This window comes from Callorhinus ursinus, unplaced genomic scaffold (assembly GCF_003265705.2).
Source record: "Callorhinus ursinus isolate GAN/ISIS: 27379988/994484 unplaced genomic scaffold, GSC_fseal_2.0 scaffold8, whole genome shotgun sequence".
Classification (NCBI taxonomy): Eukaryota; Metazoa; Chordata; class Mammalia; order Carnivora; family Otariidae; genus Callorhinus; species Callorhinus ursinus.
In genome coordinates this window covers 1,088,890-1,110,613 of record NW_027397070.1, presented here as the reverse complement: position 1 = coordinate 1,110,613, position 21,724 = coordinate 1,088,890, and the positions used below count along the sequence as shown (strand labels likewise).

General features: G+C 39.8%; 1 gene segment (V, D, J or C); it reads right to left on the bottom strand.

Annotated features, from left to right (window-relative positions):
* LOC112822597 (T cell receptor alpha chain constant-like) overlaps positions 1-21,724 on the bottom strand; it is a 387,302-nt gene that overhangs the window by 284,351 nt on the left and 81,227 nt on the right.

The window sequence follows — 21,724 nt, the reverse complement described above, 5'->3', positions numbered from 1 at the left end:
AAAAGACAGTTAAAAGCTGTTTAGATTTGATATTTTACTTTGCACTTCATATCATTCATTTTTACTTTTATTCATTAATCCAATCCTGCTTAATTTTGACTTGTATTTTTCCTTCACTAGCATTATAGTCATTTGATAATTATACATATGTATTTTTTAAAGATTTTATTTATTTATGCGAGAGCGGGGAGAGAGAAAGAGAGAACTCAAGCTGGAGGAGGAGCAGAGGGAGAGGGACAAGCAGATTCCATGCCAAGCATGGAGCCCAACCAATGTGTGGGGCTTGATCCCAGGACCCTGAGATCATAACCTGAGCAGAAACCAAGACCCGAGGCTTAACCCACTGAGCCACACAGGCATCCTGATAATTATATCGATATAAATGTCTTATGCTACAAGTATTCCTCTGGTACATGATTTTTCTGAATTACTTAGCATGTCCCTTATTATTTTTATGTTAACAGTATATTTAAGAAATTTTAAAATTTTACCTGATTTTGTCTTTGAAGCAAAGTTTGCTTAAAGAACATTTTTACTGTTATCTATTTGTTTTTGAATTTTTTGCATAAAGTGGCTTTTTGGTTAATTCCTCCTACTATTTCCTTTTAATCCCCATTTTTAAAGATTTTTTAAGGTATTATGGACAAATAAAAACTGTATAGGGGCACCTGAGTGGCTCAGTCAGTTAAAGCCTCCTACTCTTGATTTTGGCCCAAGTCATGATCTCGGGCATAAGACTGAGCCCCAAGCTGGGCTCCACGTTGAGCATGGAGCCTGTTTGAGATTCTTTCTCTCCCTCTGTCTTGTGCATGCTCTCTCTAAAAAAACGAAACCAAACCAAATACTGTATATATTTACTGTGCACAAAAAATTAAATAAATGAAATAAAATAAAGCGGATTGTATTTTTTTTCTGTTTGTTAAATAATGCTCAGTATTGAGCTCCTGCTAAGTAGTTTGAAAAATAAAGAATATTATAAAGCAGAAAATAAAAAGTGTTAAGCCCAGTACTCAAAAAGCACTAATACTGTTGCAAACATCTTGGGGTCAATGTGATCATGTTATTTTATTCACACAGCAAACACATCTTATTCCAGTGTTTCATGTACTGTTTTGGTATATAACTGTGGTTGTACTGTGGGTAATTTTTTTTCTCCTGTGATATTTAACATGGGGCATGTAATGGAGAAAGCATAGCCTTTGGAGTCAGATAGACTTAATTTTGAATTCTACCAGTTATTTTTCAGAAGGGAGGAGGCAACTTTGATCTTTTCTGAATTTGCATTTCCTAATCCGTTAACTGAGAATAAGAACAATGATCCATCAGAGTTGTTTTGAAAGTTTAATGAGGTAATATTTGCAAAGTACAGGGCCTATTGTATTTACTCTCAAAAAACAGTAGTTTCCATTGCAAACTCTGTAAATACAGTATATGTGAGTACATAATATTTCACTGAAAAAATATACTATAACAGAAATAAGCTAAGTTTATGTTAGCTTTACATTACTTAGTTTAGCTAGTCCCTTTCGTTTGGGAGACTGCTTCAAGTACCAACTGTTCACATTAATGTGTAACATCTTGAGAAAGCCCGACCACTACTTTCATGAAGCACCTAGCCTAAGCCGCAACCCAAAGATGAAGGGAGTAAATAAGAATCCTGCAAGTGCCAAAGAAAAGCTTTTGTTTGAATCAAATCATGATGCTTTCTGGTTCCCACTCCTTGTTCTTTGCTAATAGGTCCAGCAAGGAAAAAGCTGCAAGCAGAGCTTTACCTATAATTGTGTCTGTTCTAGATGGGAAGATCAGACCAAAAATAAACTGGATTTTCCATCCATGACGCTGTCAGGCAGAGTCCATGATGGGTGGTGCACATACCAGTTGTTGGTGCTTTCTTTCTGAAAAGGTTTTCTTTCTCCCACAGGGCGTAATGGGGTGGTTGTGGAGTTGGTATCATCTGAGTGACCTCTAAAAATATTAACTATGTTGATTCCCATAGAAAAGCACAGAGAAGGTGGTGAATGCAGTGATATGACTCCGTGAACCACACCAGTAATTGTCAACACGGGCACAAGGATCTTGACTAATAGTTGCTTTTCCTTAAAGCTTCTTTTCGAGGTCGTGCCTGACTTAGCAAGTTCCCCACCTAACAGTTGCAGGAGCCTCAGCTGGAGCATTTGGGTATGGGCTGCAGCTGACAAGAAGACACTGTGCCTCTACTGCACACAAGTAGGTAGCTGAGTCTCCGAGCTGGGTGGTTGTGATGTGCAGGGTGCTGAGAAGTTCTTTCTTATCTAATGTGCCTTTTAACCTTCCTGACTTCTCAGTCCCACTTGAAATTAGTCTAAGCAAAAAGGTAGGGGTTTTCTCTTCTTGCTTAAACCAAAAGAGGCTCTGAAAGCTGGTCACTTTGTAGCTGCAGCTGAGAGTTGAGTTGTCTCCCTCATGGGCAACCAGAGATGGGGGGCTCTGGATCACCTTGTCTTCACTGCTCACCCCTGTTCAGAAAAAAGTAACAAATCACTCAGAGATAGAGTGATGTCAGATCAAGACTTCTCAGAGATCATAATTATTCTCCATTGGAACAATAGATGCTCCCTGATAAATCAGAATGCATTCTACTTCCCCCCACCCTTAGTTTTCTGAGGATCAGTCCTCAGGTTTTCCGGGCTGTCCCCGACCCTTTGTAATAATGCTACTCACAGCTCAGTTGAAGCCAAAAGATGGCTAGTGAAGCTCGTGGCCACTTCTCCATCCTTCAACTCTATCGTTTGTTTTCCTGGGCAAAATGTGATTCAGTGCCCTGAGTGTTTCTCTTTCTATTTTGAACCAACACTCTTTTCCCCCAGGACAGACAGACACACACACGAACACACACAGACACATAGACACCCTGAAAGGGAAATAACAATTTGGCTCATCAGCCAATCAGAAAATAAGTATCATTTGCCCCTAATTCAAATTCAAATCCTTCCCACTCAGTCACTCGGGGAAGTCATTTAGAGCACTGCCATCTTGTGAGCTGGTGCAGAATAGCTGCAAACTTGTATCCACATGTTTTACCAATGATTATAGAGTCTTCCAAAATTGTCTCACGGGGGAAGGACAGGCTATCCAGAGCTACCCACAGCTCAGTGCAGGCCGAGAGGAAGAGTACACTGAGAAGTAGGAAACTGCCGAACTAACATTCAAGTAGGGGCGTACCCTGTGAGGTGAAGGACCGCAGCGCTCTGGGGATTGGAGGAAAAGGTGGGGAAAGAGGCAAAGGTCCTTCCAAAAGCTCTTTGAAGGTTCACTATTGATCTCATTATCCTGGAACACAAATTTAGAAAGCAGTATTTCTGTTAAACAGTGGGGTCTTGGATAATTCACAGGTGTATTTGGGTGATATGCAGATGTCAAAGTGCTCTTTCCGGTTTTATCATGATTTGGTCAAAACAAATATCAAGACATCACCCTGATAACCTCATTTCTAAATCCACTGAGACCCTTCCCTCCTACAAATATTGTTTTCTGCCCAGAAATCCATTGTTTATTCCATTCATCCATTTTATAGACTTCTATTTTCTTTAAATTCCTCCACTAAATACATTTTCTTTCCAGATGGTGACAACGCAACTCTGGGAACACATTTTGTACCATTTTTACTAAGGTGTATCTGTCCATGTATTTTTGGGTAAGTATTCCTACATAAAATTGTGATGTGAGTCTCTCCTCTTTTTTTTTTTTTTTTTTTTTTTGGGAGGGGGAGAGGGGCAGAAGGAGAAAGAGAATCTTAAGCAGGCTCCATGCCCAGAGTGGATTCGATCTCACAACCCTGAGATCATGACCTGAGCCAAAATCAAGAGTCAGACTCTTAACTGAACCCACCCAGGCACAACTATCTCCTCTTTTTAAGCTAAAAAAAAATCAAATTCTACTTATACATTTGCAATTACATTTTTTTGATTATTAAAGAGATATATGGACATTGCAGAACATTTGGAAACTACAGGGAAGCACCAAGAAGAAAATCTAAATCCCCTGCGATTCTAACCTCTACCTTTAACATGTCTCCATCCAGAACTTTTTTCTTTTTTGTTAATAAAATATATCATAGATTTGTTCAAAATAAAGTTACTTTCTTTTCTCATTTTCTAAACTTTTCTAAAACATTGTAGACTTTAAGCTGTGGTGAGGGGGACAGCTAGATAGAACGTTTGCTCAACATTTGGAAATATAGTGGTCCCTCCCCTAACTGTCCCAGCTCATGATAATCTAAGGTATTCAATTCTGGTGTCCACCCTGCCTTTCCACCCAAGTGTATGGTTGCTAGGGAATCTCCTAACCATCCTGCTAAGTGTCCAAGACACTATTTGGCCTTCAGTTGTTTAAAGGCACTGCAAGGTGATATATTCAACCTAGGCTGAGGGCTCAAAAGGGTTCTTGCTGCAGAGAGAGAGAAGCAGTCACTTGCATGAAGTGTGGAAATTTACCTGGAACAGGCTTTATGGGCCACCAACCTTCTGGAGAGTCACCTGGAGATAGGGCTAGTGGGTGGCAAAGGCCAAGAACTAGCATGGCTCTTGGGCACTTCAACTGTGTCCTTAGTAGCTGCTTCTTGCCTATTGCCCATTCTTAATTCCTTTCTTGCATCAAGGGCTTGATATTGTTATGTCCCCTTCCTCCTGACTCTCCAGCCTCTCCTAGCTTCCCTTAAAAATCCCCTTTATCCCTTCACATCAAAAGTCTCATTATCTTCTTTTTTATTCATTTGTTTCTCCTGGAAGAGTCTCTGTGCTTCATTCAAGCAGGACTTTATGCTTTAGGAACAGAAAATATGGAGTCTATTTTCTTTAGTTCTGGGGAAGATAAGATATTTACAATCTCTATCAAGCAAAGTGACTTGTCACGACCCAACCCATAATGGGCTGAATGAGAGCAAAAGAAGATAAAATGGCTAGATTTTCAGATCAAGGGGACATGAATTTTAAAGAAAATAAAATTTTATTTTATATTATTCTGTAGCTGATTTGTTTTTCACTTGAATAGTCTATCTTAAATTTATTTCCACATCATTACATGAAGGTCTACTTCCTTTTTTTTCTTTAATGACTGGATAGTATTCTGTAGTATAGATATATAATTATTTAATCATTTACTGAGTGCTGAATACATAACTCCTAGTTTCTCTGCCATCATATTTATTGTGAATTTTTAGTTGATAATTTTATTAGATTTAGGGCATTTCTAATCTTCTTTTTCTTTTGTAATGAATTATGACTGTGAGGGCAGGATTCTTAGCACGACATTACCATTTAGTTTGGGATTCTTTTAATTCTTACATCTCTTTGGATACTTAGCTAGATGGGCTGTATGACTAATTTCCATTCTTCAGACAGCTGCATCTATAAATTCCTAAATTTCAGGCTTCATTACACTGAAAACCCCAACCAATTCTAACATAACATGGCAGAGTAAGTTCGTAGCAGCCCCTAAAACACTCTCATTTATATTCTAGTAAATTGAATTGGGATGTTTACCAGGAGTATGTTTGCAATCAACACCAGTTTAGATGTCATGAAAAAGAGAGAAGGAATGAACTATCTTCACCTGTTCTTAATCCTTTACTTCTGAACGGATGACTACACACATTATATGTATAAACCACCAAGTTTTAGAAATACTGCCAAGTAAAGATTTTAAAAGCAGTAAGAAAATAAAAGAGGTTATTGACAAAGAAATGGCAATAACATCGAAAGCAGACCTCTCAAAATCAGCAACAGAAGCGTGATACACTGGAAAATACCTTCAAAATGCTGACAGAAGATAGCTACTAAAATAGAAAGAGAATTGTAAGTAAATTATCTTTCAAGGATGAAGTTGAAACTAAGGCTACAGAAGTTTATCCCCAATAGACCCTCAAGTCTGTTTTTTGAGTTTATCTTCGTGTATGGTGTAAGAGCATGGTCCAGTTTCATTCTTCTGCATGTGGCTGCCCAATTTTCCCAGCACCATTTATTGAAGAGACTGTCTTTTTTCCATTGGACATTCTTTCCTAATTTGTCGAAGATTAGTTGCCCGTAGAGTTGAGGGTCCATTTCTGGGCTCTCTATTCTGTTTCATTGATCTATGTGTCTGTTTTTGTGCCAATACCATGCTGTCTTGATAACCACAGTTTTGTAATAGAGCTTGAAGTCAGGCAATATGATGCTCCCAGCTCTGGTTTTCTTTTTCAACAATCCCCTGGCGATTCAGGGTCTTTTCTGGTTCCATATATCAAAATCCTAGAGGAGAACATAGGCAGTAACCTCTTCGACATTGGCCACAGTGACTTCTTTCAAGACATGTCTCTAAAGGCAAGGGAAACAAAAGCAAAAATGAACTTTTAGGACTTCAACAAGATAAAAAGCTTTTGCACAGCAAAGGAAACAGTCAACAAAACTAAGAGGCAACCCACAGAATGGGAGAAGATATTTGCAAATGACATTACAGATAAAGGGCTGGTATCCAAGATCTATAAAGAACTTCCCAAACTCCACACCCAAATAACAAATAATCCAGTCAATAAATGGGCAGAAAACATGAACACTTCTCCAAAGAATACATACAAATGCCTAGCAGACAGGTGAAAAAATGTTCAACGTCACTAGCCATCAGGAAAATCCAAATCAAAACCACAATGAGATATCACCTTACATCAGTTAGAATGGCAAAAATTAGCAAGACAGGAAACAACAAGTGCTGACGGGGATGTGGATAAAGAGAAACCCTCCTACCCTGTTGGTGGGAATACAAGTTGGTAACTGGAAAACAGTCTGGAGGTTCCTCAAGACGTTAAAAATAGAGCTACCCCACAACCCAGGAATTGCACTACTAGGTATTTACCCCAAAGACACAGACGTAGTGAAAAGAAGGGGCACATGCACCCCAATGTTCATAGCAGCAATGTCCACAATAGCCGAATTGTGGAAGGAGCTGAGATGCCTTTCAACAGATGAATGGATAAAGAAGATGTGGTTCATATATAGAATGGAATATTACTCAGCCATCAGAAAGGATGAATACCCACCATTTGCACTGACATGGATGGAACTTGAGGGGATTATGCCAAATGAAATAAGTCAAGCAGAGAAAGACAATTATCATATGGTTTCACTCCTATGTGGAACATAAGGAATAGCCTGGAGGACCACCGGGGAAGGGAGGAAAACTGAATGGGAAGAAATCAGAGAGGGGGACAAACCATGAGAGACTCTGGCCTCCGGGAACCAAACTGAGGGTTACAGAAGGGAGGGGGGTGGGTGGATGGGGTAACTGGGTGATGGGCACGTGTTGTGATGAGCACTGGATGTTATATGCAACCACTGAATCGTTGGACACTACATCAAAAACTAATGATGTACTATATGTTGGCTAATTAAACATATTAAAAAAAAGAACTAAAAAAAAAGAGTCTGTTTTTTGGTTTGTCTCTTGTTTTCTTTTTTGTTTGTTTTGTTTCTTAAATTCCACATATGAGTGAAATGATAGGGTATTTGTCTTTCCCTGACTGACTTATTTCATTTAACATTATACCCTCTAAATCCATCCATGTTGTTGCAAATGACAATATTTCATTCCTTTTTTTATGGCTGAGTAATATTCCATTATGTGCAAATCCCTTGCCCATTTTTAAATTGGTATTTGTCTTTTTATTTTTGAGTTGTAAGCTATTTTTTATACATTCTCAATACTATCTTCTTATCAGATATATGACTTGCAAATACAGTCTTCCATTCTGTGGGTTGCCTTTTCACTTTCATTTGTGGAAAACTCTGTGGTCTTTGAAAAAGTTCTTGGTATCGATAAAGTCCAATTTATTTTTTTTTTTGGTTGCTGTGCTTTTGGTGTCATATCTAAGAAATAGTTGCATAGTCCAAGATCACCGAAATTTTGCCTATATTTTCTTCTAAGAGTTTATAGTTTTAGCTCTTACATTTAGGTCTTTGATTCATTTGAGTTAGTATTTGAATATGTGTATATTCTTTTGCATGCAGCTATCCAGCGGTCCCAGCACTATGTTCCCATTGAATGGTCTTAGCACCCTTGTTGAAAATCAATTGCCCATGGATGTCTGGGTTTATTCCTGAACTCTCAGTTCTATTCCATTGATATCTATCCATTTTTAAAGAGAGCTGTATTAAATCTACTCTGATTTTTGTACTGATCATTTCTCCTTATATACTGACAAAATAAGTAAGTGATATATATTAAAATGGGATTGTGTTCTTTAGGAAAGAGCACAATCTTTGGAAGATAAAACCTTGAATGCATGAGAGTTTGCAGTAATGGGAGAGCAGGGTACATAGGTTGTGTGCACGATCATATTTCATGCCAAGAGGAGCTGTTGGCAGCATAGTGACTGGGGTTCCTGCTGCACGTCTGAGTGCAGGCTGCAGGTGCTCGGGGGGCCCTGTGCTGCCCACTGCAGAGTGGGTGCCTGAATGTTTCATCTCAGAGGCTGAAATGGTCAAGAAGCTGTCCATTCTTGTTCCACCGAACTGAGCTGTCAGTTTTCCATTTCTGGTCAATTCACCAACCTTATTTAAGTCTATCAAGAGGACAAGGCCTTCCCCGGGATCCTACTTAAACCATAGAAAGGTGTTGAATACGCTCGAGGAATTGTAGTTCATGGAGACATCCTCTCCTTACTGAATGAACACAGACTGAGGATTCTGACTCAGCTGCTGGCCACTCACCCCTGTTTAGAAAGACAAAAGAAGGTATTCAAAATCATTTTTAGATCACCTTTGTTGGAGCTATGATGGACACTCTTCCCTAACTCCCAGCCCTACTGCTGTGCTTTTTCCTTTGCTCCCTCCCTCTCTAGCTTTTCTCCTGTGTCTCTCTTTTCATGGACCTGGATAAAACCTTACCTCTTGCCTTCACAGAATTTCCATCCCTTTAGAATTCTCTGTGTGAAACTCAGAAACCCCCAAGACTCACATGTCAGCTGCATCCACAGGAATATTAATAAACCTTCAAAGAACATGGTCATCACACATCCTTCAAAGAATTATTTTCTAAAAGGGTTTTTGCTTCAGGAAACTCCTCTGAGCTTAGAGTAACACTATAAATACTATCATCATGTGAAAACATCTGTTCTGTGTATCAGCCAATCTGATCTCTAACTGGAGGCTTCTCTGAGTTTTGAGACAATCTTGAAAGTGAACTATGAATGGAGACACTGCTCCCTTATGACTAGTCACTAGATTGCTTTCCTTCATGCCACTCTTGGAGAGTTGTAAAAATAATCCGCGTACTGAATGGAGCACTGGGTGTTATACGCAAACAATGAATCAAGGAACGTTACATTAAAAACTAATGATGTAGAGGTGCCTGGGTGGCTCACTCATTAAGCATCTGCCTTTGGCTCAGGTCATGATCCCAGGGCCCTGGGATCGAGCCCCACATCGGGCTCCCTGCTTTGCTGGAAGCCTGCTTCTCCCGCTCCCAGTGCCCCTGCTTGTGTTCCCTCGCTCTGTGTCTCTCTCTGTCAAATAAATAAATAAAATCTCAAAAAAAAAAAACCAACTAATGATGTATTGTATGGTGATTAACATAACATAATAAAATTTAAAAAAAAATCCAATTTCCCCCATTCATTTGATGAACCCTTATTGAGTACCCACATCTGCTAAGGAAATATAAAGACATGAACAAGGCAGACTTAAGATTAAGCATGGTGAATCGAAGACATATTTTTTCCTCTGTGCCTTTCTCAGAACCCACTGAAATGAGAGTAAACATTTTTTTTAAAGTTATGAACCCCAAAGGACATAAAGAACAGGCAAGGGATGACAGCCATAAGATGTTTTGGGAACTGAGAGCGAATGGACAAGTGGTAACTGGTTTAGCCGCCTGAACCAAGTTGAATCCTAGGGGTCCACAGAGGGGAATGCCAACAAAAATACAGGTGCTCTGAGAGTCTCAAGAATTTGGACTCTTGATACCTCAGAAGATCAGAGTGAGGAGTGTGGGGTAAAGGGACTTTAAACAGAATGTATCAGGTCTAAAGTAAAATAGTATAAAGTACATACTCTCAGAGTATGTACATAAAGTATATACTCTCAGATCTCCCATCCTGACCTGGAAAAGTCAGGTGTCTGCTCCTTCCCACCTGCTTTCATGGGGGGGGAACCCTATTTTTCTGAAGATATTGAATAAAGAGGCATATAAGAGTCTGGGATACCAGGCTCAGTTGAGAGTGAGGTGAGACAAACACTTAAAAACAGAGGAACCAGGGCCATCCTCCCTTCGTGCAAATCCCAGATTTATATCCCACTAAGTATGAATGAGCATCTTGGATCACTAGAAATTTGAAAAGATTACCTTAACATGAAATGTAGAGACAAAAACAAAAAGAGAAAAGGACCCTGACAGAGACAATGCAAGAAGAAGGTTACTTTTGATTAAGAAAAAGATAAAACTCTGAATAATAGCAGACCCTATTTTTACAGAATGGAAATCTCAGAGGGGAAATTTTGTCTTTAAGAAAAAAACTGAGGTGGCAACTTGGAGTTTCAAATGCATAGGATCTGGGCTGAGTGCCTGAGGAAGGCCTTGAAGCTTCTGTCCTGATTTACATTAATGAACTTCTACGAGGTACTGACCATCATGTTCTATTCTATTGGGCTTCTCAGACTTGGAAGAGCAGGGAGATGTCTTTCTGTTTTCCCGAGTTTCCTTTTCTTCTTCTAGGGTCAATGCTAATTTTAGGTCTAGGTTTGCCAGAGAGTAACTTCTGTGTGTATATTTACCTTGTTTCTTCTGTATTTCTACCGAGTGAGTATGTTTCCTAAAGCAAAACTACTGATAACCTGACATTCTCTTTTCTTACTTCCTTCCCTCCTTCCTTCCTTCCTTCCCTCCCACCCTCCCTCCTTTCCTTCCTTCCTTCCTTCCTTCCTTCCTAGCAAGCTCTATACCCAACATGGAACTTGAACTCACGACCCTGAGATCAGGAGTTACATGCTTTACCAACTGAGCCAACCAGGGGCCTCTTCTTTCTTTTTTAATGACCCTGCAACATTTTATTGAAGTAATACATTTTTAAAAAAGCGAAGAGAATAAACAAAAAACCAAGACATTTCCTTTTAGATAAAAACAAATTTGCATTAATCTGATACTCTCTTTATGGCATGTGGGAGGCACAGAGATAACAGGTCAAGTTTATCACTAGATCTACTGCTTCTTGTGATCCTCATGGTTGCTACTGCAGTGTTCCTGATGCTGAGCAGCTGTTCCAGTCTCCATGAAGACCTCCACGAAGACTCTCAGCCTTGAGGGTGTCCCCATTTTCTTGAGAATTCTGATAGTCTATTTCTGTCCCCTAACAGAGCATAGGCCAGGTAGTATGAAGGATGACAGTGAGCATCAGGATAAACACAGCATATATTTCTGGATCATGAATTTAAAGCTTGTGTGTGTGTGTGTGTGTGTGTGTGTGTGTGTGTGTGTGTGTCTGTGTGTGTATTGAAACAAATGAAAGCATATTACAGAGCACAACACATGAATTTTAAAGATAGAACATGAGATTTCAAAGAGATATCATATATATATAAGAGACCACATCTCACAGACCTGCAAGAATACAGCCTCACTTTCCTGGTTGTTAGGAGGAATTTGGAGGGAAGTTTTTAAAAACACTGAGCTTAATCAGTAGACTCATATATGCCTTAAGCGCACAACTACAGCGACCTAAGAAATACAATTGCGATGTGTTCTAACTTAATTGTTCAGGTGATCTTCTAATTAGAATTACTATGCCGGAAAATCAAGGGTAGCAAATGGCTTTAGTGAGCTTGTGCAGAAAGATAACTCTGCCATAAAAGGATGGATTATTACTATTTAAAGTTGGAGAAGAAGGCAGACACCAATCAGGAACCCCAACAAAACAAAATGAAGTAAATATGAGGGGATACCCCTTTGACGTACAGGAAACTGACACAGCTCTAGGGCTGCATCCATTGTCCCAGGGGAGAGATTTGAAACTCAACAAAGGTCTAGTTCAGTTCTCTGGTAGGGCCAGGAGCAGAGTGACCCAATTCCATCATTTTCTGATATGCATTTTACAGAAATGAGTGCAAAGCACGACCTGCTTCCTGGGTTCAGGTCGGTGGGCAGTGACCATGAGAAAATGTGTTCAGTGGCACAACTGAAAGGAAGTGGGCAAGGTGAGGATGCACCACGTGATAGGCGAGTGGTCTCTGTGTCTCTGGAGTGGCTGTGGCCTCCAATGTGCTTCCCCAGGACTCAAGTTCTCAAAAGCATTCCTTGATGGGAATTTCTTCTCACTCTCAGTTTTCTCATAAGTAAAATGCAGATAATCATGTCTGCCATTCTATTCCTTTTATTGTATTAACTCTAAGTGGGTGTGGTGCTTTCAATGTTGTGTATTGCACACACCTATCACAAGGGTTGTACAGAGATGGTGTTTATCTTAGATAACAGATGTTACAAATTGTTATGTGTAGTGTCAAGCAATAGAATCTCTGTCCTTGTTCTTTGCTGGATTGTATTATTCTTCTAAACAAATTTGAGTAATAATGTGTTTTTAACATGCTTGCAGTGTGGTGCCTGCACCTTTGCCCACAGGAACTGCCCTATACATGGGCAGATGGCCTACACTATGGTTTAGCGGCATGGGAAATAGCATTTGCTGTGAAACATCCTTCCTCTCCAACTGTCACCGTAAGTGAAAGCCCACCAGTTGAGGTGACTTCCTTTGAATCTCCTCCAACATTCCCTTTTCAAATAGAAGCAATCCAAGGACAGCTAATCTAGAACGTTGCATCGAGATGTGAGTTAGGTTACGAACCACTCCATTTTGGAGAGTAAGCTGGGAAATGGATATGGAATCAATGAAGTGGGAGGAGATTTTGGAAAGTAATTCGGTGACTAGAAACATTAGGCTTTGGTTGGGCAAAAGGGTATTAAAAGGTTACAGAGTACCATTAGGAGTTGGGAGGGGGAGAGTACCATTAGGAGTTGGGAGGGGGGGGAAGCAGGAGCAGCCTACAGGAGGAAGGCAGATAAAGATGCCGGAATGGGGAAGAACTGAGGACAAAATCTTTTGCATGTTCCATCTGGCTCTAAGTGCACATCTTTTATCAAGGACAGTGGACAAGACAACTGAAAAAAAATTCTGCAAGATGAGCTCTGCCACAAGGACTGAATATAATTTGTTTCTTTTTGAAGCTACATCAGAGGTGAGGGGCCAACTGGGTGGGGCTGCAGCCGGTGGGCAGTGCGAACAGGTGAAGCCATGTTGTTGGAGAAATGAGGGGCAGTCTGAGACTGGAACAGATCCCCCTTTCTCTCTTATCTATCTATCCATCCATTTGTCTATTTCTATACTTATAATATAGACTTGGGAAAAAGTATTGCCCCTGACTCCTCCCAGTGTGACAATATTGCTCATGGTACAGTCCTAAAATGCCACAAGGAATCTACTAAATGACTCAGAATTTCTTTCTATTAACAAACTCAGTGAGTAGCAGAAGGGAAAGAGTTTCCCTGGGACAATAAAGCCACAAGATCTGTGCACAGTGATTGCAAAAATCACTGAAATTCATGCCATCCTTATCCCAGGTTGAGAGTCTACCCATTAGAAAGTGGTAATTACCCAGACAAAAAGTTTCAAATGAAACTTGGGACTAAAGGTAGAGCTTCCCCTACTCTCACTCCAGAACATTCTTCTTCTTGTTCTGTTTTTCGTTTTCATTTTTGGTTTTTTTGCAATGAGACTACTGCATCTTCCTCAAGCTTCTCATCTTGGCAAATGTCCCAGCACCGCTCAGGAGCCCTGTGTCAGCAGAGCATCTGCAGCCCAGCGGCGTGTTTGGGGACAGCCTGCAGAGGCCTGGAGATCACAGTGCCTCTGCTGCACAGAGGTATGTGCCCGAGTGGCTGGACTGGGATGCTGTGATACACAGGGAACTTTGCTGCTTTTTCTCATCTAACGTGGCAGTGATTTCTTCATGATTCTTTTCTTCCCCATTTTTCTATAATATCATCAAGGAGATTAGACCTTCACTATTCTTTTGCCTGTACCAGTGTAGGGCATACACAGGCTTTGATGAACTGCAGTTTATGGTGAAATCTTCTCCTTCTTGGATGATCAGGAACTGTGGACTCTGCTCCAGTTCTTGGCTACTGACCCCTGTTCAAAAAGACAATGTAAAGAAAATGCAGGTGACCACATAAGATCTTCATGCTCATTATAGGGATGCTTTTTCTCCGCCCCCCTCGTCACTTCACAGCAACATTATCACATCCACACAGAATATTGTCTATCTTTTCAGCATGTATCTGGCTCTCAAATGGACAACCCCAGGACAGAAGATGACTCAGTCCTTGCCCTCAGGGAGCCGTCAGCCTCTCCTGACTCTCCTAGACTAACCCCATACTTACAGGCTGCCTGCAATTCTAATATCCCTATGAGTACTTGCAAGAGAGTCTCCATCCTCTGGTTCCTCAGAAGACAGCCCAATCCAGCATTCTCGAGTGAGCTTCCCCAGCTCAGTGGGGTCTCACTGGTGCAGCACACTGCACCAATCAGAGAGACCAGACCTGGTTTCCTGTTCCTCCAGCACTGCAAACCTAAACTCAAATACTTTTGAACACTGCCACCTTTTGGCCAGGCTGAGAAATACTGAATAATGGATGACGTCTAGAATTAATTTATATACATGAGGTACGTTTATTTATTGCAACGAGTATGGTATTTATTATCGGATATCAAAAATATCTTGTTACTTTTGCATGCTTGAAACAGTTTCCCTTTTGTAATTAAAAGAAAGTGAGTACTGATTTTTTAAAAACCCACTTTATTGAGATATGATTGACATACAAAATGCTGTATATATTTAATGTATATGACTAGATGAGTTTGGAGACAAGTCTATTTTTGTGAACCTATCATCACAATTAATGCCATTCTCCTCCAAAGTTTTCCTCCTACTATCTATTTTTAAAATTTTATTTTTTGTGATAGGAACCCTTAACACAGGATCTACACTCTTAGCAAATTTTATTTTAAAGATTTTATTTTTTTTTAAGTAATCTCTATACCCGACGTGGGACTCAAACCTACAACCACAAGATCAAGAGTTGCATGCTTTACTGAACTGAGCCAGCCAGGTGCCCCTGCAAATTTTAAAGTATACAATACAATATTGTTAACTGGGGTACCTGGGTGGCTCAGTCGTTAAGCATCTGCCTTCGGCTCATGTCATGATCCCAGAGTCCAGGGATTGAGCCCTGCATCGGGCTCCCTGCTCAGGGGGAAGCCTGCTTCTCCCTCTCCCACTCCCCCTGCTTGTGTTCCCTCTCTCTGTGTGTCTCTCTGTCAAATAAATAAATAAAATCTTTAAATAAAAAAATAATATTGTTAACTATCGGCACTGTGCTGTACAGTAGATCTCTAGCATATATTCATCTTGCATAATTGAAACTTTATACCCTTTGACCAACATCTCCCCATTTCTCCTCCCCCCAACCCCAGTAACCACCATTCTATCCTTTGCTACTATGAATTTGACTATTTTAGATTCGTCATATAAGGGGATCATGTAGTATTTGCTCTTCTGTGTTTGGCTTACTTCAGTTAGCATGTTTTCCAGGTTCATCCATGTTGTCACAAATGGCAGGATTTTCTTCCTTTTTTTAAAGGCTGAATCATATTCTACTGTATGTAAACACTACATTTTCCTTATCCATTCATCTGTCAATGGACATTTAGGTTGCTAACATGTCTTGGCTATTGTGAATAATGCTGCAATGAATATGGGAATACAGATATCTTTGAGATCTTGATTTCAATTCCTTTGTTTATATACCCAGAAATGGGGTTGCTAGATTATATGGTAATTCTATTTTTAATTTGTGTAGATTTTTGAAATCTTATGTCATGTATCTTTTGTGTCATAATTAATTAATCTTTGCCAAACCCATGGTATCTAAGATTTTCCCCAATGTTTTATTCTAGAAGCTCATAGTTTTAGCCCTCTCATTTAGATGTCTGATCTATTTGGAGTCAAATTTTTATACAATGTGAGCTAGGGGTTAAAGTTTATATTTTTGAATATGGCTGTCAACTGTTCAAGCATGATTTGTTGAAAAGATTATTTTTTTCTCATTGAATTGTTATGGTACTTTTATTGAAAATCAACTGATTTTATATGTGTGAGTCTGTTTCTGAACCTTTTATTCTGTTCCAATGTTATATTTGTCTATCTTTACATCAATCCTATAATTTCTCAATTATATCTTCATAAAAACAATTTAGTATCAGTAGTGTTAGTTCCTCAAATTTGTTAGTCCTTTCAAAATATTTTTACTAACATAGTCCTTTTTACTTTTCATGCATATCTGACAATCATTTTGTCAATTTCTACAGAACTTTCTACTGGGATTTTTATTGGTATTACATTGAATATATAAATCAATGTGGAGAGAATTAACATTTTGTTTTATTTTTTTAAAGATTTATTTATTTATTTTAGGGAGAGAAAGAGAGAATGAGCAGGAGGGGAAGAGGGAGAGGGAGAGAGAATCTTAAGCAGACTCTGCGCTGAGCGGGGAGCTGGGGGTGGGGCTTAATCTCATGACCCTGAGATCATGACCTGAGCTGAAACCAAGAGTCAGATGCTCAACCGACTACACCACTCAGGTGCCCCAAGAACTAACATTTTAATATGGGTCTTCTAATCTGTGAACACAATGGGTAAAGAAACGTCTCACAATCCTGGAGTCTGGAAGTCCAAAATCAAGATGTCAGTGGATTATTTCCTTCTGAGGGCTGTGAGGGAAGGATATGTTCCAGGCCTCTCTCCTGGGATTGTAGACTCATTACTCTGATCTCAGCCTTCACGTTTATAAGGTGTTCGCCTTGTGTGTGTCTGTCTCCATTTTTTTCTCTTTTTTTAAGGATAGAAGTCATGTTGGATGGGGGCCCACCATAATGATCTGATTTTAGCTTGATTACCTCTGTAAAGACCCTATTTCCAAATAAGGTCATATTCTGAAGTTCTGGAGGTTAGGACTGCAATGTGTGTGTGTGTGTGTGTGTGTGTGTGTGTGATGTATGTGTTGGGGGGGCACAATTCAACCCATAACAAACAGTAAGGTTTTCCTTAATCACTAAGTCTGTTACTCTTTGATTTTTAAATTCAACTTGTACATTTTCCTTTCTACAGTAAAGTGCAGAATTGAGGAGTCTATCTTTTATTATTATTATTATTATTATTATTTTAATTTTATTATGTTATGTTAGTCACCATACAATACATCATTAGTTTTTGATGTGGTGATTCATGATCCATTGTTTTCGTATAACACCCAGTGCTCCATGCAGTGCGTGGCCTCCTTAATACCCATCACCAGGCTAACCAATCCCCCCTCCCCCCACCAAAACCCTGTTTGTTTCTCAGAGTCCATAGTCTCTCATGAGTCTATCATTTTGATCGAGAGTCCTGGCTCCCCTTGTCAAATATCTAAACCTAGCAGAGCTCCCAAGTCTCTCTCTCAGGCTGATTAAAATATGTCCTTGATTAGAAGACAATGTAAGAATTTCGATTTATCAACTTGGAATACATAAAGTCTTCCTAGAAGGCTTAGATTTGACAATATAAAAGTAAAAATATCCCTGATAATCGTTGAATAAACAAACTTAAAAGACATAGTATATTTGGAATAAGTATGTATAATATATGTAAGAGGCCAAGTAATGTTCATTTTATTAAAATAATTTTTACAAATAAACAAGAAAAAGACAGTCTTTAAAAGTGCAAACATACAGGGTAAGTTGTTCAACTGCCCTCATAATTAGGAAAATGCAAATGAAACCAACAAAATACTTTCAAGTTGCCTAAAATCTAAAAAAGACTGATAATAGTGTTAACCAAGATTCAGGGAAATAGGTTTCCCATACGCTGTGTTTGCAGTGTAGATTGTTGAGTCATTTTGGAAGGCAACTTGTCAATACCTGTAAAAATATAACATTAGGCATATCCTTTGACCCAGCGATTTCACCTCTAAGAATTCATCCATATATAAATATATGTATATAAATCATGTCTATATATATTTGTTGATTTGTGATTCTGATTATGTGAACTAAGAGAAGTAAAAAATTTAAATATTATTAGGAAGTATGCAAGTTAATGACATTTTTATACAAGCATATGACGAAGTCCATATGTACATGTGTATGCCTATGAACATATACCAAAAATACATTTTTAGAGGTGCCGGGGCAGCTCAGTTGGCTGAGTATTAGACTTTTGATTTTGGCTCAGGTCATGATCCCTGGGTTATGAGATCGAGCTCCATGTCAAGCTCCAGCCTCAGCAGGGAGCCTGCTCGAGATGTTCTCTCTCCCTCTCCCTCAGCCCCTCTTGCGGCTTGCATGCTCTTTCTCTCTCTTCCTAAATAAATAAATAAAATCTTAAAAAAATACATTTTTAAATAAAAAAATGAATACAAGCTGCAGAAAAATGCACCTGATACGATCCAATTTCATGTAAGAAAATTGGGTGTTTATATGAGCACCCTTATAAATGAAAAAGAATGTGATTGTCAAGACACACTCCAAACTGTCAAAATGGGTTATCATAGGAATTGAAAAGGAAACGGAGAGGAGGCGGGGAGAGTCCGATTGGGCTTTCAGGCTTTACTCTACATCCTTACGTAATAACTTGAGTCTTTTACAATGAGAAAAGATTTGCGTGGGTTTTTTTTTTTGTGTGTGTGTGTAATAATATTTCAACATCAATTCTAAAAATGAAATGAATATCCACATATGTGTCCCTTATTTATCGCATCCCCCAAATTGTCTGTATCTCAATGATGTGTGTGCTACAGTAAGCAAATTTTTTTCAAGGGCAAACAAATCAGTTTCTGAAATTCATCCCCAATTTTGAGGAGTTGGAAGGACTAATATGATGCAATATCCAGAGCCTGGGCACCTCTTCGGGTCTGAATGAAGAAAGTCTTTGGGACAACCCCATGGTTGTTCTCACCTATTTTAAGGAGATCTATATAGAAAGCAACATTTGACAAAGAGCTAGGGCAAATTCTCATTTCCTTTTCCCTTTATCGCAGGTTTACAATTGTGTCTCTTAGTTTCCTTGCGAACTTTTTAGTCCCTCCTTTTAATAACGTGAGCTCTTCTTCATCCTCTGTCCCTTTTATTCTTTCCTCTTTGACTCCCTCACTATCTTCTCTTTACTTCTTTCCCCTTTCCTCCTTTACTTCTCCTCTATTGGGCTCCTGCTCATTCTTGCGCAGTGGCCTCAGGAGATGGCAAGTGCTGCTTCCCTTCCCCCACCAGGCAGATCTTGTACGGGGGTGGCGCCATCTGTCCCAGGGTGCTTCTCTCACCATGCAGTAGTACACGGCAGCATGTCCCAGGGTAACCCGGGGCAGAATCAAGGTACTGGACTCTCTAGCTGTTGTGATGATCAGAGTGGCCATTCCATTTGTCACAGTGCCTTTTAGACCATGAATCATGTACTCCGGACCCTGGTTGGGAATCTGTCGATACCAGTATATGTACTCATTTTCACTGATTGTGGAGTGGTTACAAGGCAGGTGGACAGGTTCTTCTTCAGTACTCTCCATTGCATTTGTCTGTGTGGTCTTAGCATCGCTCATAATACCTGAGGGGTTGAGAAACAATAGATGAGCTCTGGTTGGTCAAATGTGGGTACCTCTAAGGTCAAGGTTCACAATCACTCCCAGAACTCTCCTTTCTGGTCTTACCCCAAAACAAGAGCATTTTTGTGTGTGTTACACAGGGCAAGAGAAATATTACTGGTATTTATTATTGAGCCATCCAGAGCCACAAGGCCAAAGATAAATTTCTGTGTTCCACGACCATCGGGCTCAATGAACTCAAACCTCCTTACAAAGCCTGAGGGCTGTGAGACTCAGGAGATCTTCTGTGAATAGTGGATATGATCAGCCCCTCACAATGATACTCAGACTCTCTAGAGAAACACATAGACACACAGAAAAGTGTGTCTTTTTCCCAGCAGTGGAAGAAGGAGAAGTAGCAGATACCTGCTTTTTGTCTCTAGCTATAAAAGTCATCCTTATTAGACCCAGATCACTTACCTAAAGTTAGGAGAATAGTGATTCCTGTTAGTGATCTCATAGTTCCAGTGCACACTGGGGTCCCAGTGCTCAGAGCTCAGAGTTTGCATCTTAACCCAGGTTGGGGGAGGTCCCAGCAACAGCATAGTAGCCACTCACACAGCTCTATATCAGGCAGCTTTCAATCTGGGTGTTGTTCCCCAGCCAAGCATCGGCGAGGGATGGAGCAATCTCTTGAGTGGGTCTACTCCCACTTGTAGGGTTAAACACAAAATTTGAAAAGAGAGCTAAGAATGTTTTCCCGGTGTCTAGCCCTCATTCAGAGGGTTTATGCTGAGATCCTTTTCAAGGTTCAAACTCAGATAGGCTACATCTGAGTGAATCTGAATGAGCAAAATCATCCCCAAGGAGATTATCATCTCTCATTTTGGTACAAGTCAAAACCCACCACTAATTGGTGGCTTGATGTTCCATTGAGTTGGTATGAAATGTCCTTTAATCCAAGAAACCTATGTTGAGCCCTGGACTGCAAAGGGAAGTAGAGAATTCCTATCCATATTCCCACCCACAGCAAGTACATCTCAAGGCAGTAATAGACAACGTAACTTCAAAAGTTAGAGACGTCTTTTTGTTAAAAAAAAAGATGATCATATTGGATGAGTTAAACATTCAATAAGAAGAAAATATTTGCAACTCTGTGACAAAAATAACTTCATAGCTGAATAATACTACTGTGTTCAGTTTAATAGGAAAAGGTAAAACTGGAATCCTGTCTAAAAGCCAAGGTGCCTGGTATTCAGGTCTCCCATGTTGGCTCTGGGAACGATGTTTTAAGCATCTTCCAGATGGGCATTGTTGGATGCCTCTGGTCTTGATACAGGAACCAATGACTTGAGTGGTACTTATTCTTATCCCACCTGAGCCCCTCTTTAACACATATTTTCTCATCTCCATACCCATGCCTAGTGGTGGCATGCATTAAGGCCACTAAAAAGAAAGAAGAAATGAGAAGAGATTATTTGAAATGAAGCCATTTTCCAAGAGAGGTGGAAATAGACATAAAAGAGTTTACCTGTTTATTCTCAAAAATGGTTGTTATTAAGGCAATGGGATAGAACAAAATTAAAATTACTCATCCTTGGGTATTATGCTGAGCAAAATAAGTCAATCGGAGAAAAACATGTATCATATGATCTCACTGATATGAGGAATTCTTAATCTCAGGAAACAAACTGATGGTTGCTGGAGTGGTGGTGGGTGGGAGGGATGGAGTGGCTGGGTGATAGACATTGGGGAGGGTATGGGCTATGGTGAATGCTTTGAATTGTGCAAGACTGTTGAATCACAGACCTGTACCTCTGAAACAAATAATACATTATATGTTAAAAAAAAAAAAGAAAAAGATAGCAGGAAGGGAAAAATGAAGGGGGGAAATCGGAGGGGGAGACGAACCATGAGAGACTATGGACTCTGAGAAACAAACTGAGAGTTCTAGAGGGGAGGGGGGTTGGGGGGGATGGGTTAGCCCGGTGATGGGTATTAAAGAGGGCACGTACTGAATGGAGCACTGGGTGTTATACGAAAACAATGAATCATGGAACACTAC